This window comes from Prionailurus bengalensis, chromosome A1 (assembly GCF_016509475.1).
Source record: "Prionailurus bengalensis isolate Pbe53 chromosome A1, Fcat_Pben_1.1_paternal_pri, whole genome shotgun sequence".
NCBI lineage: Eukaryota > Metazoa > Chordata > Mammalia > Carnivora > Felidae > Prionailurus > Prionailurus bengalensis.
The window spans coordinates 199,284,371-199,306,382 of NC_057343.1; the positions used below are offsets into that span (position 1 = coordinate 199,284,371).

Here is a 22,012-nt window from a genome sequence, read left to right on the forward strand (position 1 = left end):
GTGGATGTGGTCTCAGACCAGGATGAAGGTATAACCCCCATTTACATAATATAATCTTTTAGAATACTTTTAGGCTCACAACAAAATTCAGCAGAAGGTAGAAAGATTTCCCGTATACTCCCTGCCTCCACACATGCCAAGCCTCTCTCATTCTCAACATCCTCCACCAGAGCAGTATGTTTGTCAGGAACCTACACTGACACATCATTATCACATAAAGAGTACAGTTTACTTAATGGGTTCACTCTTGGTGTTGTGCATTCTATGGGTTTGGACATCCGAGTGGTATCTCGCTGTGATTTTAGTTTGTATTTTCCTGGTTTTTGCTAATGATGTTGAGTATTTTTCATGTGCTTATTGGCCATTTGCAGATCTTATTGAAGAAATATCTGTTCAGGTCATTTGCCCATTTTTAAAATAGGTTTCTTTGTATTTTTTTTTTTAATGAGACTTTATTTTCCAGAGCAGTTTTAGGTTCATAGCAGATTTGAGAGGAAGGTGCAAAGATTTCCTATATATCTTCTGCCCCTACAACATGCATAGCCTCTTTCATTATCAGTGTTCCTCACCAGAGTTGTGCATTTGTTATAGTTGATGAAACTACACTGACATGTCATAATCACCCAAAGTCCATAGTTTACATCACATTTATTCTTAGTGTTTTATATTCTACGGATTTGGACAAATGTATAATGACATGTATCCATCATTATGATACACCGAATATTTTCACTATCCTAAAAATCTTCTGTGTACCACTTATTCATCCCTTCCTTCTCCAACTCCTGGATACCACTAATCTTTTCACTGTCTACACAGTTTTGCCTTTTCCGGAATGTCATAGAGTTGGAATCATATAGTATATAGCCTTTTCAGGTTGGCTTATTTTATTTAGTAATATACATTGAAATTTCCTCCATGTTTTTTCATGGCTTAACAGCTCATTTATTTCTAGATCTGAATAATATTCTATTGTCTGGATGTACCAATTTATCCATTCATCCACTGATAGGCATTTTGTTTGCTTCCAAGTTTTGGCAGTTGTGAATAAGGATGCTATAACCATTGGTGTGCAGGTTTTTGTGTGGACATAAGTTGTCAACTCCTTTGGGTAAATACCAAGAAGCATGGTGCCTGTATCATATGAATGACAGTTCTTTATTAGATATGTCTTTTGGAAATATTTTCTCCCAGTCTGAGTCCTGTCTTCTCATTCTCTGGATATTGTCATTTGCAGAACAGCAGTTTTTAATTATCATGAAGTTCAAACTTATCAATTATTGCTTTCAAAAATCAAGCCTTGTGTTGTGTCAGATTTTTATCTCAATCATGTCCAATCTACTAATATGCTCACTACATTTATTCAACATGGAATGGGAGTCCTAGCCAGAACAATTAGGCAAGAAAAAGAAATTAAAAAGTATCGAAATTGGAAAGGAAGAAGAAAACTGCCACTATTTTCAGATGAGATGATATTGTATTTAGAGAACCCTAAAAATCCATAAAAAACTATTAGAGCTAATAACAAATTTAGTAAATTCATGGGATACAAAATCAATACACAAAAACTTTTGTGTTCTTATACACTAATAACAAACTATCAGAAAAAGAAAATAAGAAAACAATCCTATTTACAATTGAATCAAAAAGAATAAAATACCTAGGAATAAATTTAAGGAGATGAAAGATGTGTATATTGAAAACTAGAAGACATGAAGAAAAGAAATTAAAGAACACACATATAAATGAAAGTATATTCCATGCTCATGGACTGGAAGATTACTATTGTTAAAATGTCCATACTAGTCAAAGCAATACATAGACTCAGTGCAATCCCTATCAAAATTCCAATGGCATTTTTTTCACAAAAGCAGAACAAACAATCCTAACATTTGTGTAGAGCCATAAATGACCCCAAATAGCCAAAGCAATCTTGTAAAAAGAAGAACAAAGCTGGAGGCATCATGCTTCCTGATTTCAAGTTTTATTACAAAGTTATAGTAATTAAAACAGTATGGTATTCTCTCGTCATTTCAAGATTTTTTCCTTGTCTTTGACTTTCAGCATTTTTACAATGATGTGTATATTTGTGGTCTCTTTGTAGTTTAACCCACTTGCTATTTGTTGAGCTTCCTAGATGTTTAGATTTTTTTTTAAACAAACTTGGGTAGTGTTCAGACATTGCTTCTTCAAACAGTTTTTGTCTCCCCACTCTCTCCTCCTCTATGGTACTGCTATCACACAACTGTCGAATGTGCTACATGGCGTCCCACGTTTCTCTGAGGTTGTGTTCATTTTTCTGTATTTCTACTTTTGTTCTTTGGCTTGCATAAAGTCAATTGATATATCTTAAAATTCACTAATCATTTATTCTGCCAGTTCAAATCCACTGTGCACTTCTAGTGAACTTTTTATTTCAGGAATTATACCGTTTAATTTCTAGAATTTCCATTTGCTTCTCGTTACTGATATCCTTTATTCAAGGTGGCATTGTTATCATACTTTCCATTACTCCTTTCGAGCTTTCCTTTAGTTCTGAAATGTTAATAATGAGTACTTTAAGATGTTTTCTGGTTAAATCCAACATCTGGTGTCTCTCACAGGCAGTTCTGTTGCCTGTTTTTTTCATTGTGATGGGTCATGCTTTCCTGTTTATTTGCATGCCTTCTAATTTTTTGTTAGAAACTAAACATTTTAGATAACATATTGTAATGACTTGTAGCATTCCTGGTTACTGCTCCCCCCCATGAAGTTTGTCTTTCTTATTTGCCTATTTATTTGTTTAGTGATAGGCTGGATAGTTGTAGTGCCATTTATTCCCCCATCTCCCACTAAATATTAAGGTTTTGATGCTGCTTTTTTTTTTATTTTTTAACGTTTTTTAATTTATTTTTGAGACAGAGAGAGACAGAGCATGAACGGGGGAGGGGCAGAGAGAGAGGGAGACACAGAATCGGAAGCAGGCTCCAGGCTCTGAGCCATCAGCGCAGAGCCCGACGCGGGGCTCGAACTCATGGACGGTGAGATCGTGACCTGAGCCGAAGTCGGACACTTAACCGACTGAGCCACCCAGGCGCCCCTGATGCTGCTTTTTAAGGAGACACAACTTTGTGAATGCCTACAGTTGCCTTGAATGACAATGGCACAGACTGGGCCTCTGCTACTCTTTCTCTGAATTGTAAGCTCCACTGATTTCCAGCAGATTACTCTATTGTTTACAACGATGTCTTGGGACATAAATACAAACTAAACAAAATATTTCCTTGGGTGGAATAGTCTCTGAGGTCAGTGTTTTATGTTTGTTCTTATAATAGGAAGGCTCCTTCCAGCTGTCTTATTCCTGATTTAGCTCCTGCAAACTAGCTAACCTATAGTCTATGCTGAATCTTCATTAGGTCCATAAATCTCCTAATTCCCTTTACAATAACCCCCATGGTTTTTGAACGAGCTCTGAGGTTTACACTTCTTCACACTCTGTTGTAAATGAAATCAGTTCTTTTGGGAAGACATCTGGAGCTATGTTTTATGGCCTGTTTCTCCTCCAAGGCAAAACCTCTGAACCAAGGTTCTGGAGCTGGGTGTGAGGACAATGACAAGCTTTTATCTGAGTGACACCCATTCTGTAAGTCTTGAGCACTCAGTGGAGGTATAGCAGTAGCCTCAGGTTCACTTAGCTTGCCTCTCTGGCATAGGACCATTTCCTCATGAGCTGGGAGAAGGACCATCGGTGTGCATAATATTCACTGTATGCCACACCAAAGGCAGAACCTCCATTCTACAATGGAATGGAAGAGTTGGGTAGAAGAAGGAAACCCTCAATCCTAGAATGTACTCACTCAAGAATTAGCCTTAGAAACAGGACAATAGAGGTGAGAAGAGAAATGCTGAAGTCCCACTCTTCCTTGGAGAAAACCCTCCATCTTGGACCTGGGTAAAGAGATATTCCTGTGTTATCAGATAAAGCAGTCTGGAGTGGAGTCTCCACCTTATTGACTGGGCAAAGGGAAGGGGAGAAGCCCTTTGGTTCAAATACTGTAGACACTTGTCTTTCTTATGAATTTTTATAGTAGAATTGTTTTGAGTAGATATTTCTTTATTTACTGTTTTCCCTTAAGACCATTTCCAGAGACTTGACTTAAAAAAAGTTATACCAGTTTCACTGAAGAATGGGTCAACAGAATTCCTCATGCTATCATTCCAGAAGTTGACTGCACTTTTTTTTTTAATGTGGATACAAATTACTGTCAGATATTACTTGCTTTAATCCAAAAAGATTTCCATTAATGTTTCTTATAAGTCAAGACCACGGTCTTATAGCAACAAATTATCTTGGTATTTTTCTCTCCGAAAATGTCTTTATTTTGCCTTCATTTTGGTAAGATCATTATTCTGGGTATAAGGTTTTTGGGTGAAGGTTTGTTTTTTTTTTCTTTTAGTACTTGGGATACGTTAAGCCACCACCTTTGGCGTCAGTGTTTTCTGATGGGGAATTAGCTGTTAATTGTATTTTTGTTCTTTTGTATGTGATGGGTCATTTTTTTCTCTTGCTGCTTTCAGTATGCTCTCTTATATATGTATGTATGTATATATATATATATATATATATTTTTTTTTTTTTTTTTTGCCAGGTGTGGAACCTAGGGAGGTAGCCCTAGTGTATACTATTGCTATGAGTCTTGCTCCAGATTGATCCTTCCAGGAATAACTACTTCTATTTTTCTGAAGAAAATACTGAGATTGAACTGTGCATGTTTGCTTAAAATGTGGCCAGGTTCCTTGTGTGTTGATGTAAAGATTTGGGAAAGTAATCAGCTTCTCCTCTTATGTTCACAGAGTACCTTCCGTGGGATTTTCTCTCACATCTCTAGGACGGCCTTCTGTTGACATATTTCTTGTTGAATTATAGGGTTGGAAGAAGAGCAGAGCTAACAGTCCACCTTAACGAGGAATCTGGGGAGTTGGAGTAATTCCTTTACAAGTAAGACATTTCTAAAACGTACCCTAAATTCTGTTTGCCTATCCATAGGAGATGGGCAATGTGTCCCTGTGCCATTGTTGCAAACATCCTGAAGGTTTTCTTTCACAGACTCAATCAAATGACTTTGTTCTCATTATGGATCAAAGCTATTTTCATTTCATCTTGGACTTTACTCTTTTATTCTGGTGCATAAATTTTCCATTCCTGGGTAAAACACTTTGCATATCCTAGAAAAGCAGGAAGCTTTCTTCTGTAACTTAAGAATGGAGTGGTTGTTTTATTGGCCTTTTAGTTCTTACTTGGTAAAATGACACAGGGCATATACATTTCTTTCAAATATCTCTTCATTGAGCTACTCTTTCTCATTTCCCACATTACAGAAGTTGAAACTGAGTGATGGATTAGAATGGGCAGTAGACCTTAGCTCTTTGTTCATCTGTAACTCAAGAACTTTAACCAAATTCTTTTCCCATTTGGGGCCCAGATTCCACTGCAGTTCAGTGAAAAATATAGAGGAGTGATCTCTTCTAGGTTTGATATTCCTTGAAAATCTGATTTTTTTTTTTTTACTTATCAGCTCTGAGTCCCTGAAATCAAGACCTTGTATAGGGAAAGAACTCATGCATACCTCAGTTGACCAGTTGCCTTCCTTAAAGTTCAAGGTGGCCCCATAACATTTGGATAAAAGTAGCTGTTAGGTATTAAATAGAACCCTGATATTAGAGCAGAATTGATTCATATTTAAGCGGCTTCACACAGGCTTTGTCTTATGTCACAATGAAATGTCCCTTTTATAAAGCTTTTCAAAATCAGTATTTTCAGACCCTTAACTCTAGAGAACAATCTGATATTTACCAGAGGGAGGTGGGTGAGGGGATGGGTGAAATAGGTGATGGGGACTAAAGAGGGCACTTTCTGATGAGCACAGGGAGTTGTATGGAAGTGTTGAATCACTACCTTGTACACCTGAAACTAACATTACACTGTATGTTAACTAACTGGAATTTAGATACAAACTTTTAAAAATGGTATCTTCAAGTATAGGAGTTATTAAAACTCATATGTAACACTATTTTTCATAGATCTAGATTAGTTTGGGGGTTAATTTTTTTCTAAGATTTGGATACATTTGAGAATTTGTAGTTTTGTTACTGCCACAAAATTCTGACCTCACTAGGTGCAGTTCTACTACTGATATATGTGTGGCCTTTTTATCTTTTTAAACTGTTCTTTGGTTGAAACTATTTTTTTAAATCATCACGTATCAGACATTTGGTAAGTTATTATTGGTTCCTTTGGATGTTGAAGCATGTAAATTTTCAGCCATTTTCCATTTTTAAAATAACAGCAAAACTGACCAAGCAAAATGTACAAAAAAAAAAAAAAAACCCACAATTCTTCAAAATGTAAAATTTTATATGTATTATTATTACACCAACGTTAAGAAATAGAATCTAACAGGGCACCTGGGTGGCTCAGTCAGCTGAGCATCTGACTCCTGATTTTGGCTCAGGTCATGATCTCATGATTCATGAGACTGAGCCCCATGTCAGGGTCTGCACTGATGGTGCAGAATCTGCTTAGGATTTTCTCTCTCCCTCTCTCTCTGCCTATCCTCTGCTCTCTCTCTCTCTCAAAATAAATAAATAAACCTTAAAAAAAAAGAAGCAGAATCTAACAAGCAGTACAAAACCATTTAGTGTTATCTATACAAGGTGATAGTATATTTATCCTATGACGCCCAAATTCCAAATTGTTCCATAGGTAGTTATTTGTTGTACACAAAACTGAGAGAAAGTGTATTGAGGGTAGACTTATTCATCCAACAACACAATAGGAAAAAAGTATCACCCCAAGTATCAGTGTGTAGAAGGATAAATAGCAATGATTTCTATGTATCTACATGGTGGAATATTAGATAGGGTGAAAATAAATGAACTACATCTCTAAACATCAGTATATATTAAGGTCACGGAGAATGTAAAAGGAAAAGCATGTAGATACACATAATGTATTTTACTATGAACATACACGTTGATTCTAGAGGAAGATAGGGACTAATAAATAGAAAATTTGGTTAGGTTACTTCTTCTGGTGTCTGTAGGGGGAAGGAGTGAGAAAGATATGATCTGGAAGGGCTGGAGGTAGGGAGTTGGTTACACGATAAAAATACACTCAGCCAGGGGCGCCTGGGTGGCGCAGTCGGTTAAGCGTCCGACTTCAGCCAGGTCACGATCTCGCGGTCCGTGAGTTCGAGCCCCGCGTCGGGCTCTGGGCTGATGGCTCAGAGCCTGGAGCCTGTTTCCGATTCTGTGTCTCCCTCTCTCTCTGCCCCTCCCCCGTTCATGCTCTGTCTCTCTCTGTCCCAAAAATAAATAAACGTTGAAAAAAAAAATTAAAAAAAAAATACACTCAGCCAGTTTCATGGCCTTTCTCACATCTTATAACAATATTGATAATGTTTTATTATTTACTGGGATATGACTACATAGGTGTTTGCCTTTACACCTAAATATAGATTATATTTATCCTTTTATGGATGTATGGCATTTCATAGTAAGATTTAAGATCATATTCAAATATTCGTTGTCTAATAAATGCGTATTGTCTGTCTGTTTTACACCTAGAATGTGGTCCACTCAGTCATCCAAAAAAATTGCACAAGGGGCACCTGGGTGGCTCAGTCGGTTGAGTGAATGACTTCAGCTCAGGTCATGAGCTTGCAGTTCATGATTTCAAGCCCTGCATCAGGCTCTCTGCTGATGGCTGAGAGCCTAGAGCCTGCTTCAGATTTTATGCCTCCTTCTCTCTCTGCCCCTTCCCTGCTCGCACTCTCTCTCTCTCTCTCTCTCTCTCTCTCTCTCTCAAAGAATAAATAAACATTTTTAAAAAATTGCACAAAAGGGGCACCTGAGTGGCTCAGTCAGTTAAGCATCAGACTTCGGCTCAGGTCATGATCTCATGGTTTGTGGGTTCGAACCTCGCATGGGGCTCTCTGCTGACAGCAAAGAGTCTGGAATGTGCTTCGGATTCTGTGTCTCCCTCTCTCTCTCTGCCTCTCTCTCAAAAATGAATAAATACTTTTTAAAAATTGCACAAAAGAACATTTTCCAATCTGCAACCAATGGCCACACTTACTGCAGTAAATGTGATTTTTGCCTTGTATTCAAGTAAGAACACAATACTAAATATTTATTCTTTCAAAGTAATGAAAAAAATCACAAAATAATTAAGATAATCCATTTGCTGATGATCTAGGCACAGCGTATACAGAAAATAACTGTAAAATTTCTCTAAAAGCCAAAGAAACACACTTCCACCACTCCAATGATTTTTTTTAAATTTTCTTTATCATGTTTTTGTGTAATGCTTTGTATAATAATGCTAGGCCACAAAGAGCTTTCCTGTGTTCTCTTCTAAAAGTTTTATAGTTTTTCTTTTTACATTTAAATATATGCTTCATTTTATGTTAATCTTTTAATAAGCTATACATTTGCTAGTTGACTATTCATATTTAATTGTTTCAGCACCCTTTACTGAAAATACTATCCTTCCTGCATTGAATTATTTTGTACCAGTTTTTTTGGACCTGTACCACTGATCTACACATCCAACTCCTTTTTAGTATTTTTAATTTTATTTAAAGAAATTTTTTTTAACATTTACTTATTTTTGAGAGACAGAGAGAAACAGAGCACAAGCCGGGGAGGGTCAGAGAGAGAGGGAGACACAGAATCCAAAGCAGGTTCCAGGCTCTGAGCTGTCAGTACAGAGCCTGACGCAGGGCTCGAACTCACAAGCTGTGAGATCATGACCTGAGCTGAAGTCGGACACTTAACCGACTGAGCCACCCAGGTGCCCCTCCAACTCTTTTTTAATATCAAACTGTCTTGATTATCGTAACTATAGAGTAAGACTGAAAACTGGATTTTGTGGTCCAATTTTACCCTTTTGTATGTATGCAGAGATATCCAGCTTTCTCTGCAGCATTTGTTGAAGAGATTATCCTTCATCCACTGTGTATTTTTGCCACCCTTGTCATATTTTCCACAGAAAATGTGTGGATCTATTTCTAGGTTCTCTATTCTGTTCCACTGATCTATTTCTGTCTTTATGCCAGTACCATACCATTTTAACTATTGTAGTTTTGTATTATATCTTGAAATCGTGAAGTGTGATGCCTCTGGCCTTGTTTTTCTTTCTCAAGATCACTTTGGCTATTCTGAGTCTTTTGTAGTTCTATATAAATTTTAGGACTGCTTTTTCTGTGTATGTAAGAAATTCTACTGGGATTTGAATAGGGATTGTCTTGTATCCGTAGATCACTTTGAGTTTTATGGATATTTCAACAATATTAATTCTTTCAATCCATGAACATGGAATGTCTTTCTATCTAATTGTCTTTTTTAGTTTCTTTTATCTATGCACTGTAGTTTTCAGTGTATAAGTCTTTTACCTCCTCAGTTAACTTTTCCCCCAAGTATTATGTTTTTATGCTATCTTACACCATTCACAAAATAATCAACTCAAAATGGATTAAAAAACTTAAAATGTAAGACTTGAAACTGTATAATTCCTAGAAAAAAACATAAGGGAAAAAAGCTTCATGCCATTGGTCTTGGTAATGATTTCATGGATACGATACGAAAGGTACAGACAATTAAAGCAAAAGTAGATGAGTTAGACTACCTCAACTAGAAAGCTTCTGTACAACAAAGGAAACTATGAGTAGAGTGAAAATACAACCTATAGATGGGAGAAAATATTTGCCAACCATATATCTGGTAAGGTGTTAGTTTTCAAAATAGAAAAGGAGCTCCTTCAACTCAATAGCAAAAAGCAAATAACAAGATTTAGAAATGAACAAATCACTTGAGATAACAGGTGTTGGCAAAGATGTGGAGACATTGGAACCCTTGTATACTGTTAGTCCTATGTTTGGAATGTGTTCTCCCCAAATTCACACATTAAAATCCTAACTCCCGGGGCACCTGGGTGGCTCAGTCGGTTGGGTGTCCGACTTCGGCTCAGGTCATGATCTCACAGCTTGTGAGTTCGAGCCCCGCGTCAGGCTCTGTGCTGACAGCTGAGAGCCTGGAGCCTGCTTTGGATTCTGTGTCTCCCTCTCTCTCTGCCCCTAACCCACTCACATCCTGTCTCTGTCTCTCTCAAAAAAATAAATAAACATTAAAAAAAGAATTTAAAATCCTAACTCCCAAAGGTGATGATATTCAGAGATGAGACCTTTGGGATTGTTCTTAAGTAATGCAGGTGGAACCCACACTGGCGCTTTGACATCAGACTTCCCAGCCTCCAGAACTGTTAATATTTTGTTGTTGTAAGCTATCCAGTTTGTGATATTTTGTTATAGCAACATGAATGGACTAAGATGTTTGATGAGAATGTAAAATGGTGCAGCTATGGAAAACAGAATGAAGATTCCTCAAAAAATTGAAGATAAATCTACCATATGATCTAGCAATTCTACTCCAAAGTAAATATCCCAAAGATTGAAAACAGGATCTTAAAGAGATATCTGCACTCCAGTGTTCACTGCAGCATTATTCACAATAATCAAAATATAGAAACAAGCCAAATGTCCACCAACAGACAAAAGGATGAAGAAAAGGTGATATGCACATACAATGGAATTGTATTCAACCTTAAAATGAAAGGAAATGCTACCATTTGCTATAACGTGAATGGACCTGGCAGATAATAAGGACACTTATTATGCTAAGTGAAATAAGTCAGTCACAGAAGAACAAAATACTGGCATGATTTCTCCTGTATGAGTTATCTAAAGTAGTCAAACTTGTAGTAGCAGGGAAGAAAATGGTGGTTGCCAGGCGACTGAGGGAGGGAGAAAAGGGAAACTGTTGCTCAGGGTGTATAAAGTTATAGTTAGACAAGATGAAAAAGTTCTAGATGCCTACTGTGAAACTTAATGGCTAAGGTAACAATATGGTACTGTGCATTCAATGTATTCAGGTTATATACCCAGAAATGGGATTGCCCAATTGTATGGTAATTCTATTTTTAATTTTTTGAGGAACCCGCATACTACTTTCCATAATGGCTGTACTAATTTGCATACCCACCAACTTTGCCCAAGAGTTCCATTTTACTCCACAACGTTGCCAACACTTACTATCTCTTGTGTTTTTGATGATAGCCATTCTAACAGGTATGAGGCAATACTTCACTGTGGTTTTGATTTGCATTACCCTGTTGATTTGTGATGTGGAGCACCTTTTTATGTATCTGTTGGCCATTTCTACGTTTTCTTTGGAACAATGTCTATTCGGTGCCTTTGCCCATTTTTAAATCAGATGCTTGCAGGATTTTATTTTTGTTTCAGTTTGTTGTTATTGAGTTTTATGAGTTCTTTATATATTTTAGAAATTAATATCTTGTCAGCTATATGATTTTTAAATATTTTTTCCCATTCTACAGAATTATTCATGATAGCCAAGATATGAAACAACTTAAGTGTCAATGGATGAATAGATTAAAAAGAATAGATAAAGATGTGGGGTGTATATATGCAATGTAACATAATTCAGCCATGAGAAAGGAAGGAATTCTGTTTTCTATGAGAATGTAGATGAAAATACTGTATATCACTTATATGTGGAATCTAAAAAACAAACAAACAAACAAACCCATTCTCAAAGAAATAGAGAGTAGAATGGTAGTTACCAGGGGCTGAGGAGTGGGGAGAATGGAGAGATGTTAGTCAAAGGGCACAAACTTTCAGTTATAAGATGAGTAAGTTCTAGAGATCTAATGTACAGCATGGTGATACAGTAATGATACTTATTATACCCTTGAAAGTTGCTAAGAGTATAATTCCCATCCAAAAAAAAAAGAAAAAGTAATTATGTGATGTGATGAAGGTGTTAGCTAATGCTATAGTGGTAATCATTCTGCAATATAAAATTGTATCAAATCAAAAACTGCACAACTTAATGATATATATCAATTATATCTCAATAAAGCTGGAACACACACACACACACACACACACACACACACACATACACTTTGAGCACCTTGTGCCAGTGTAAAATGAACTATATGATCTTGTCCTCAAGGATCATCCAGTCTGAGGAACTTGTCAGCTATGTCAAGGAGACTCTGCTGGCACCCTGAATTCCTTAATGCATTGTCCTTCCCTACCCCCCCCCCCCCCCCCCCCACCAAATGCTGACATCGAATTGGCTACAACACGTGCATTGCAGGATGTTGTGGGGTCCCTCTCCTGTGGTCCTATTGCTTTGCAAGGCTATTCTAATATAGTAGGACACTAAGTAGGAGTTTCTTGTTGATAACCAAGGCGAAACTGATGTCAAAAAGTCACAAGTACCATATATTCTAAAGAAAGACGGCAGTCAGACTTCCCTACCCTACGGGCTTACTAAGAAATAACCAAATGGACCCTGCCACCAGCAACCACTGCCCTAACCTGCAGACTAATTTCCCAGAATGGAGGAAGATTCTTGAATATCACTGGCTTTGTAAGGAGCACTGTGTCTATGTGGGAATCCCTCCAACTCTGCTGTAGAGGCAAGAGTTCCAAGAGAAGGGGAGAACTGCGGGAAGGAGAGACTGCTTTCTCTGCCCCCTGCTGTGCATTGGTTGGGTCGGTGGGTACAGTTTCACAAGCGAATGAGGTGGTTCCCTATATATGTCACTGAAATTTGTATTTCTAGGTATGAAGGGAAAGAAATGTGATTTAACATATGGGCCCTTTGAGGTCAAATCTAACGTATTTCCTATACGGTTCTAGATGTCAGGTTTTTTTTGTTTTGTTTTGTTTTTTAAGTGACACCATGAGAAAGCTATTTGAAATTAGATGGTCTCTATTAAATAGCTACAAATTTTTAAATGTTGTTTTCAGGTAAGATCAAATAGTTGGTTCCAACAAATGCATCACCTTGGTTTTTTTTTTAAATGGAAATCTCTAGTTTTTAAATTAAATTATTTATGGTAAAATTCATTGTTATACTACCTGTTATTTGACAAGGCAATTTGCTTTGAAGACAAATTCAGACTTATGCACAGTTGGAAAGTGAGGCAATATATCCCACAGAGAGCATCAGTGAATCTGATTTTTCAGAAGAAAGTAATATTTTCAACTTTATTAATTTGGATAATGACATATGCCTTCCCATAAGAGATACTCTAAGCATGTTTACCTCTGAATTCTTCAAGGATAAAGTTCACTGGCTGACCATAGTTTTTCAATTGTACCCATCTACAAGATGTGATTACCAAACCTGCCTCTGATTGTAAGGTTTATAGTTTCTTTTAGTTCTATAGTTTCAATATCTTCCTAGATATTGGAAATTGCCTGCTTCTACAGAATCCCATGGTCAATTCTTGTGTCTATATATTGGATATTTTGCCTCCAGCATCTAACAGGATCTCCTAAGCACCATAAATATTGGAGAGGAGACATAAATAAACATGTAGTCAATATTTTCCAGCTAGACTTAATATTCAGAGTATCTAAATGGATACAACAGGCAGCGTGTCCAAAGTGCACACATTATGACTTCCAAACAAGTTGTTCACTGGTACATCCCATGTATGACAAGAGGTTCCAGAAAAGAGTTTCAAAAATTTCTCATTCTGCAGAGGAGAAAATCACAATGAATTATATTAATTAGCAAGAATAATTTCTTCACATTTCAGAACTCTCATAACAAGATAAACCATGTTGGCAGACAAAAATGCTTAAAAGTAAAAAAAATAGAAATTTTGGCTTCATTAACTTGTAATTTTAATTTGATTCCCAAATGACGAAATTCTGCAACTGAACAAAATCATCCAAATATATATATTTTGTGTGTGTGTGTGTATTTAAATGTGTATGTGGAAACATGAATATTTCAGAAGACATTCATTTGATGAGGTGTGGAGGAACATTCATGTTTGTAATTTATATTTTCCATAGTAAAAGACTACAAGTATGTTGGACAGCAATTTTCTCTTTTCTATAAATTTTAAGCTGCATATGTCATTGGACTCAAAATGCGACTTTTAAAAGTCTAGAACGAATTGAATGAGCATATAATGACCTGTATGATCACGTTCATTACAACATTGTTAGCAAAGTATTTAACAAGAACATCTTAAAAGGAATTGTGTACATCTGTGTACATTTTTATGAAGATATGCCTTGAACTGCTAAGTGAAGAAAGTTAGTTACAGAGAAATATCTTTATTTACTCTTCTATTTTTGTTTTTATCTATCCTTCTATCATCCATCTGTATCTGTCTATTATCTATTCTTTAAGACCAATATCTTCAACTCTCTCTCAGCTCTATCTGCATAAGGCCTTCTTCTTTGGTGGGTCTGCATCCAACCTTCTTCTGTCTTGTGAGGTGTCCTCTCTCCCAAAGAAATATTTAAAACAAACTTTAATTGTGTCTGAATTCTTTGGATGATGTCTTTATTCAAATCTGGTGGGCTTGGGGACACCTGGGTGGCTCAGTCAGTTAAGCTTCTGACTTTGGCTCAGGTCATGATCTTGCAGTCTGTGAGTTCAAACCCAACATCAGGCTGTGTGCTGACAGCTCAGAGCCTGGAGCCGGCTTTGAATTCTGTGTCTCCCCCTCTCTCTCTCTGCCTTCCCCAGCTTGTGCTCTGTCTCTCTCTCAAAAATAAACATTAAAAAAAAATCCTTCTTCTGTCTTTCTTTTGTAAAGATACTTGGGATAACATTAGGGCTCACTTAGACAATTTATGTAGGCATATGTGTATATCTGTGTGTATATATTTATATAGTGTGTGTATGTACTGTGTATCATCTATATGTATGTATAGTACATGGTATATGTGCATATACTATTTTTATATGTATGTGTATATGTATATAAGTATATATACATCTATATGGTATGTATATAACACCAATGCATATTATTGCATATATGTGTGTTATTATATATGTGTTCTTACATATATTATATGTAGATATAGATACATGCATGAACACATAAATATACATACACATGCATTAGCTATATATACAAGTATATATATATATTTGTGTGATTTTAGTGTAGTTGTATATAAAATATTTGTACATTATGCATATATTCAAATATTTATGCATATTAAACATTTTGAAGAAAGACAGATCTACATTAAATAATCCATACTTTTAGCATTCTCTTTCACGGTTAATTTTAAAAAACGTGTGGCCTATTGTGCATCATAGGCAGTGTCTCTGGCTCTTAATCTCTGCTGATCAATACTTGTAAGAGAAAAAGTCCAGTGGGTGAGACATAGGCTTCACGATAACTCAACTTCAGTTTAGTTTCTCCACAAATGTGTCAAAAGGATTTGCCTGCCCAAATATCTCTGATGGTGTCTATGTAAATATTTCCAAGAACTAATGTAAATAGTCACTTTATTATAATAGGGGAAAAGTTCTTGCACTTAGCAGATTTTGTACCCTCCCACTAAGCCGGCATGGAACAGTGGTAGACTCCAAGATTCTTTTCTAAATCCTGGCTTTCTTCACTGATAAAAAAAAAAGGCAGGTTAGATTAGGGTGACAAATGTTAAGTCTGACGCACAACCAGTGTGCAGACTGTTTTAATACTTTATCCTCAATATTTATGACAAACCTATGAGACAGAAATTATTCTCACATTTAAAGTTAGGAAGTTTTGGACCAGAAGGTCTGAATATTTTGTCAAGGTTACCCAGTGGTAAATGGGATTTGAACTCAAGACTTTCATCTGCCAAAACTCTTGCCACTGAGCCAGACTGCAAAGAAGATTCATTAAATATCTCTGATTCAGTTTCGTCCTACTTCAAACCCTATAGGGTCTTTCGCTTCACTCTGAGGTAAAGATCAAATTATTCATCATATAATTCAGGGCACACGCTGTCCTCTAGCCCAGGTCGCTAAGGCAGGCTGTTCTGATGCTCATGTAGGAGCTTCTTGAACATTCTGGGTTGTGAATTTGTACTTTAGTTTTACAAGATGTTCCCATTAGGGGAAATTGGTTAAAAGGAACATGAGAACATGAGAACTCCTAAGGCTTTAGGAAAGAATCTCCCTTGATCTCAAAATAAAAAGTTTACTGCAAATCAAATATCCAATTAAGTCCAATGTGCTTCTGGTATTGCAAAATACTAAGAGGCTAGGTTATGTGTCCAATTATAGCTCCCCAAACGCTTTCTCCTCTTCTTGCTTTGATTCTCCTTTTCTTCCCAACTCAATAGCATAGAAAGCTTTCACATCTCTTCTCTATCTTGGGTTTTCAAAGCACTATTACTCTCTCCTCCCCATATTTGGGGATACCTCTGCTCAAATTGTCCCAAACCTCCTGTTTAGAGAAGATCTATTGAGAATTCACGTGTGAGGCATCTTTCACAGCTATTTTACAGCCTCTAGGCAGAACACAGAGTACCTCAGCATCTTACCTGCCGTGAGCCAACTCATCCTCATTAAGGTCCTTACCATCAGATTAATAAAGCAGATTCCTCAGCTGGGTGGAGCTAGTTGAGAAGGAAGATGAACCAAATAGGCACAGTCCCTATTTGACCGGGGCACAGATCCCACTTGCCACTGTCTTCTGTGTCGGGTGGGTCAGGTGGGGACTCTGTGAAGAGAGTTGTGGTATGTAGCATGGATGGGAGGACTGCTCTAGGTCAGTCCTTCCCGAAATAATGGTTTCTATTTTCTAGTGAAAAACTAAGATTCCAAAGCGCATATTTCCTTAAGTGCAGCACAGCTCCTTGTGGGCTGAGCCAATGGTTGAGAGAGTAAACAGCTCCTACTTAAGTATGCACAGAGGACTTTCCTGGTGTTCCTCTCAAGCCCCTACAAGGTCTTCTGTTACTATGTATGTCTTATTGATACTGTGGGCTGCGGGAAGGAAAAAGGGAAAAGTCCACTCTAAGTAGGAATTGAGGAATGTGGAAAAGCCCCTTCGCCTATAAGAAAGCTTCATTTGGAAATGGGCAGTTTGTCCCTGTGCCGTGTGTTATAAACGTCTCTATGGGTTTCTTCCACAGACTTGGTAAAATGTCTTTCTTCTTGACATGGATCAAAGCTATTTTTATCACTGCCCTGGCATTTCCTCATTATTCTGGTGAGTACATTTTTTAGTACTGGATGAAGCATTTCACATTATCTTAGAAATGCAGCAAACAACTGCTATTATCTAGAAATGGAGGAGGTTGATTTATAGGGTTTATAAATCTTTAAAATTTTTTTTAAATGTTTACTTATTTATTGAGAGGGACAGAGAATCCTAGTCAGGCTCCAAACTGTCAGCACAGAGCCCAACTCAGGGCTTGATGTCACGAATGATGAGATCATTACCGGAGCGGATATTAGGACTGAGCCACTCAGGTGCCCCTAGGGTGTATAAATCTTAGATTGACAAAATGAAAGAGAGTATGTTAGAAATATCTTATAAAATTGCATCAGCGGTTTGCTTTATCTCATTTCCCACCTCAGAGAGGTGGAGACGAAGAGGTGGGTTACAATGAGTGGTAGAACTTAGATTTTGTTCATCTACAAATAAAGATATTTACCTTTTTTTTTCCTTTTTGGAGGTCAGATTCCATGGTTGCTAAAAGCAGAGTGTGAAAAGTAATGATGTCTTCTAGGTCTGACATTCCTTGAAAATCTAATTTGTTGTTTGCCAGCTCTAAATCAAGGCCTTGTGTAAGGGGAGAACTCATTGATTCCTCTGCTGACAACTTATGTTCCTTAAAGCCCAAGGTGGCCCATAAATTTCAGAATAAAGTAGCTTTGAGGTATTGGGTAGATCCCTGATATTATACCTGAGTACTAATTAATTAAATAATAATTAATTTTCATATTAAGTGACTTTTTGCAAAGCATGTAAATGGCACCAAGCAAGCCATTGTCTTCTCCAACTAGGATGTCTCATCTATAAAAATGGGGGGGCGGGGAATGGAAACAAACCACAACTATAGTATCTTCACAGGAGGGTTTGGTGATTATTAAATAATACATAAGACTGTTTTCACAGAGTGAGATTAATTTGGGATTATGTTTCTATATTTGAATTTATTTTGTGAATTTACTGTTTTGATACTGCTGTAAAAGGCTCATCTCATTATTTACAGGGTCCTTATTAGGCAATTTGCATAATACTTTGCTACTAAAATATATGGGTACTTCTCGCCAAAGACTCTAATGGTTTTCCCCTCTTCCTCTTCTTATTTTTAATTTGTGTGTTTGTGGGTTGGTTGCAGAAACTGGTTTTGAACCTTCACCAGAAATTCGTAGACTCGTAAGTTAATACTCATTACTTTGGGAATTGAAAAGGTAAACCTTTAAGTTTTATACTGTAAGTTTTAACAGCAAGTTATGCTATGTACAACAGGATGATTTTTCAAAAGCAACAAACAAACTGTGTTATTTCTTATGCTGAGTTCAAGAAACAGAATCTTGCCAGCCATATAAAATCATTTGACGTTAAAGACGAGGTAAAAATATCCCATTCCTTAAAAATTCCATTACTGGCCATAAGCCTTGTTATAGACAAGTGGCTGCTATGGATTAAGGGCTGTTTAAAGTAGAATTGTTTATCCTAGCAAAACAGGAAGATTAAAAAACCAACAACCCAATTTTTCACGTAACAGTGGGTAAAATAATAATTATCATACATTCACGGAGTGGATTCTTACATAGAAATGAGGAAAATGAGCTGCAGTTCCAAATGTGTGAGCAGATAAAAGTTACAAAGACGTTTAAAAAGCAGGTTGTGTAAGAATACACATATTATTGTTTATTTATGTAAATAGCCAGTGTTGCCTCATTATGCACATTACATGCATATCTATACGGTTACATACACATATGCAAATATGCAAACACTCGTATGTATGAATTCATACAAGTGTGGTGATAATCTGAAACTACCAGATTATCTAATAGTGAAACTATTGAGAAAGACAAGGGAATTGTAAAAAATTGTTTTATGATTTCTTGCAGTGTGAAATATGGTTGACTTTTAAACAGCCTAAGTTTAAGCTGCATGGGCCCACTTATACACACATTTTTTTTACAAGACAGTGCAATCTTATGATTTTCTTAAATTTTCTTTTCTCTAGCTTAGTTTATTGTAAGAATATCATATATAGTATATATAACATACAAAGTATGTATTAGCTGGCTGTTTATATTATCCTAAGGCTTCTGGTCAACAGTAGGGTATTGGTATCTAAGTTTTGGGGGAGTCAAAAGTTATATGTGGATTTTCAACTGTGTGGGAGGGGAGGGTCTATACCTCTAAGACCCTCATTGATCAAGGTTCAACTGGGGAAAATCTGATCCAAGTATGAGAAGAAGTGGAGGCAGAGTGGCTGAATTCCAAAAACATATTCAGCGATTTGTATGTTTTTTTATAAAAATAGTGTTGGGTTCGTAGAAATATACTAATAATATTTTATGTGTAAGTGGACCGTGGGTACCTTGATGTTTATTTTTAAACCTCAATATAGAATATATTTATTTCATTTTGGTGTATGGCGTTTTGTATTAAGAATAAAGAACATTTGATTTAAAAAGTTCCTGATGCATTGTTTGTTGTCTCTTTGTGTTTAACAGCCAAACTGTGATGTGTATGTACATCAATTACATTTTTGCACAAGAGAAATGGATCCAGTCTGTGCAACCAATGGCCAAACTTATTCCAATACATGCGTTTTCTGCAGTGAACTATTGTAAGAACACAAGACTAAATATGGCTCTTCCGAAATAATAACGAAACCATGCTAAAATAAAAAACCCATGTTTTTGATAGCCTCGCCACAGAAAATAACTACTATCTCTGTAAAAGCCTCAGAAACACACTTGTGCCTTTTCCTAAAATTCTCATTTCTAAAAGTAGTTTTGTATTAGACCTCTGAAATATAACTCTGCTGGTATTCTGTAAATGTAGAAATCAATATATTGAACTTAATTTAATTATTATTATTTACTAATGGCAGTCTAATGACTGATATAATTCCAAAGTCCAGATGATAAATGGTAGTCTCCATGATGTGGCTGCAAGCTAACTTGAGCATAATTGAGCAAGAAATCCCATTATGTCCTATAGTGACAGAACTCTGAAATCCATCACAGTGGATTAGCCCACTCATGCTAAGAAGGACTCCTCTGAGGCTCTCCTCTGTCTCTGGACCTCCATGACTTACTCCAAACCCTTCTTAGAAGCAGGGCATTCTGGAACCTTCCATCTAAACCCCCTTCATGTATCCTTCACTCAAAAGGAGTGAAGTTTTGTCAAGCTTTCTGCCTTGCCAAAATGGCAAATATCACAGATATTTCCTCTCATTTAATCTGAAAATCTCTAATCCTCTCCTCTCTTGGCTCTTTGCGGGTTCCAAGACCGAGTCAGGACTGAGTGTGTAGGAAGAGCTAAGCAGCCTCAGGTGGAGGGAACATGGGCAGGGTTGCAGAGCAGAAGCCCATCTGCTTGTGGCACAGCGTCTCCACACTGTCCCATTTTCAAATGCTCCTCATTAAGAAGCACTTAGTGAAATGCTTGGGTAATTTTAAATGTTCTTTTAATGATTTCTTTTTCTTTCTATTTTTCTTTCTTTGCAGCGAAAGTGGTGGAGCGTTTGATTTTAGTCATTATGGTAGATGCTGATTCTGCCTGCGCTACACATTCCAATACCTTTTATTGCGATCCAATTTTTTGTGGTAGATTCTACAACCAATTAGAACGTCCTCAGTCAGAGTTTTAAATTCCTAGATAATCATACAAAGACTTCTATGGCATACAAGATGGAATATAGGATGTTGAAGAATTTTTCCATGAGCCTATGATTGAAAGGTTTTCCTTCTCTATGTTCAATTATTCAATGACAGTTGAAAAACTATCTTAATTTTGTGTTTCTTAACATAAAACCTAATACAACTTAATAAATATTTCGATCAATCCAATGTTCAGTGATATTATCCTTATTAAAATACCTTTTCCTTCTTTGGTTACTGGGTGAAAAGACATGAATGCTTTTAGTAACTATAATTAAAGAAATCTTTTCAAAAATGAATAAATAATACATTATTTGTGCATTTATTAAAAACACAGACACTTGGGCTCCTCTATATCCTAAAGAATCAAAACCTCCAGGAGAGGGATCTGAGAACTTGAGTTCTAATATGTACTCCCAGTTAATCTTATGATTACAAACGTTAGGCAACAAGGACTTAAATTCTAAAACATAGGTCTGTCTATCATTGCATGACTTGGAGATCCTATTCAAAGATATCATAAAATTTCTGAGGTGTGGGAGAAAAATTATATTCTTTCTCTCTTACAAATCAGTCAAGAGATAGGTTGGTGATCCTGGGGTACCAGGCAACTCTGCCTTCATCAATGCAGTCTATCCATTTGTTGTCCAAGTCTGATGTGTCTCCATTTCTTTCATCTCTCAGCCCAAAAGAAGCAGGCTTTATTTGGGTGGCCATGTGTTCATTTAAAGTTTGATTGTAGGGGCGCCTGGGTGGCGCAGTCGGTTAAGCATCCGACTTCAGCCAGGTCACGATCTGGCGGTCCGTGAGTTCGAGCCCCGCGTCGGGCTCTGGGCTGATGGCTCAGAGCCTGGAGCCTGTTTCCGATTCTGTGTCTCCCTCTCTCTCTGCCCCTCCCCTGTTCATGCTCTGTCTCTCTCTGTCCCAAAAATAAATAAACGTTGAAAAAAAAATTTTTTTTTTAAATAATAAAGTTTGATTGTAATGTAGAATTATATTCTGTACATTTGCAGAAATGTAGATTGATTACTAGAAGATAAGTATCAATCTACTACATTATCAGGCCTGCTCTCCTTTTCGCTAAACATTTCTACCTCTAGAAGAGTGATCTATGTGGGAGTCACATATTCATATACATCATTAGTATTAATTCTCTGGGTTTTTTTTTTTAACGTCTTTTTATTTATTTTTGGGACAGAGAGAGACAGAGCATGAACGGGGGAGGGGCAGAGAGAGAGGGAGACACAGAATCAGAAACAGGCTC

At 36.8% G+C, this 22,012-nt stretch overlaps 1 long non-coding RNA gene across 1 annotated transcript in view; it reads left to right on the top strand.

The window, feature by feature from the left end:
• Window positions 1–20,937, top strand: part of LOC122493854 — an 87,599-nt gene extending 66,662 nt beyond the window's left edge. Inside the window, exons 3-7 of the long non-coding RNA XR_006300050.1 lie at window positions 4,907–4,978; window positions 17,022–17,098; window positions 18,237–18,274; window positions 19,594–19,709; window positions 20,596–20,937. This is a non-coding gene — a long non-coding RNA (uncharacterized LOC122493854). The remainder of the gene's footprint in view (window positions 1–4,906; window positions 4,979–17,021; window positions 17,099–18,236; window positions 18,275–19,593; window positions 19,710–20,595) is intronic.
• Window positions 20,938–22,012: the final 1,075 nt, after the last annotated feature.